We start from the raw sequence: 2,242 nt of genomic DNA on the forward strand, positions 1-2,242 counted from the left end.
TCTCCTATTAACAAGCACAGAGCATCAGGGGAAAGGGACTGGAGTTTTTGAGTCACTCTGTAGATGGTGTGGCATTTTGGGCGTTTGCTTTTGAGTATATGTACACTACTGGGGACAGAGACAGATTTCCCTCTGGCCTCTGGGTTCCTGTCTAGTCTGATAGGTGCCCCTGAAGCTGCTGATTGTGAGATCTGAGTCTGTGTCTGAAGACATGATGTCTCACTAAAAGCCATGATGCAGGCCTCTCTGTATTTGTGTGGATGGATTGTGTTTGCCTGCAGCTTGTCGGTCTTGTTCCTGTGCGACTGAACATTTGCAAGAATCATTAAGGGAAGCGAAATGCGCCACAATGTCAGACCGTTTAGTCTGAGATAGACTTTTCCCTCGTCTACTTGACTTAGTGGAGTAATTTCTGTCCTGTTCCTGTGGCTTGTGCCTAGCAATCTTCGTGTTTAAATCTTGAATCCCTCTGCATTAGGTTGGAAGTTCTGGGCATGATAGACCCAAAAAGTCTATAGCATAAGCATGAAAAGCACTGCCATGATGACTGCTTGCCTAAAAAGTCACAAAACAAGTTACCCCCCATAGAAGAACTAGAGTAGTAATGTCATGTAACTTATCTGTCTAGGCCATATTGTATACAGTGGAATGCTTCAGATGTCTCAGACAATAAACTGAGCTATAATGTGATCACGCCTCAACTATATGTAAACCATGTCTCTTTTGGAGCATTTTATACTCTGACAGAGGAGCTTCAATAAAACTGGATGGTGATACGCAGCTAATAAGCTACAATAGCTTCCTCCATTTTGAGACTGTCCATCTCCTCAAAGGGCAACTCTATATAGACAGTTTGTTACAGGTTAACAGTGCAAATTTATGTATCAGTATTGTGTTCACCACAGTTCAACTCTGAATCTGAGCTGTTGTTTCCTCTCCTCTACACCCTGTTCATCTACCTTCTGCTGTGTGACTGACCTCCCTGTCCACCTTTACGATCTTTGTTTGTTTTATTGCCTCAGTGGTCTCATCAATAACAGCTCAGCTTACTAAGAAAATGATGCTGTTGGAACATTCTTAAATTTTCATTCCTTATAACTCCTTTCAGCAGGATTGTACATGTCTTTGTTTTCTTCTGATGAAATCTATTTAAACCTGCCAAAGTCATTCTCAGTGGCTCCAGTTGGAGCTCCACCCTGCTGATATCTGATAACTCTTCGTCAACAAGCCTGAGCAGTGTGGAGTGACAGGAGATCATTTGCCCAGTACTACAGTAGTTCTGACAAAATTTAGGTAGCTTGGCACCTGGTTAGCTCAGCCGGTAGAGCTGGTGACCCATATACAGAGTTGCTGTTGGGCCCGGGTTTGAATCCACCCTGCTGCCCTTTGTTGCGTGTCATCCCCCCTCTCTCTCTATTCACTTTTCCTGTCTATCTTTGGCTGTCCTATCTAATAAAGACAAAGGCCCAAAAAATAACTTAAAATTAAATAAATAAATAATAAATCAAATTTAGGTAGCTTCAATTTTTACCCCGTTAAAGGATTTTCTCTTTTTCCAGATCTGACCTGCATCTGCGCAGTCTGAAATTCTGAATTATAACACGAGGGGAGAAAGACATCTGTGATGTGTGGAGAGCCGCTACCATCATGTCAAGGTTGATTCATAATTCATAACTGCAGACTGTGTAGATACAACACTCACATTAAATCACATTCTTGAGTCTACGCTGGTGATTTTGAGCTCAGTCCGTAGGGTGTAAATGAGGTTTAACATAGAAGCATAATTCATCTTTGCATAACAACTACGTATATCATAGAGCTCTCGGGTGCGTTTCCCAAAACCATAGCAAACCTGTTAGCAACTTATATGCTATGTTATGCTAACCTGTTAGCAACTTAGTTGGAAATTGCATTGCAACCAACAAAGTTGCTAACTTAAGTTTGTTAACATAGTTCATCTATGGTTTTTGGGAAACGCACCTCTGAACTGTTATCTAAAAGTCTACAACACCAAATAATACTACTACTTACCCCGCCATACAGGTGCAATTTGCTGTGAGGACATAGTTCACAAATTCACCACGCAGCGCTTACTTCGTATTGCCAGTAGGTGACACTCTCATTATTACTTAATATTATCACATAGACGTGTTCAGGTCGGGACTCTTATCAAACATGTGAAGTTTCGTTGAGATCGGATCATGTACGCAGAAGGTAAACGCCACATTCATTACAGAATGTC

The sequence above is a fragment of the Morone saxatilis genome, unplaced genomic scaffold, assembly GCF_004916995.1.
Source record: "Morone saxatilis isolate NCDOM2014 unplaced genomic scaffold, NCSU_SB_2.0 Contig14, whole genome shotgun sequence".
Taxonomy (NCBI): Eukaryota; Metazoa; Chordata; class Actinopteri; family Moronidae; genus Morone; species Morone saxatilis.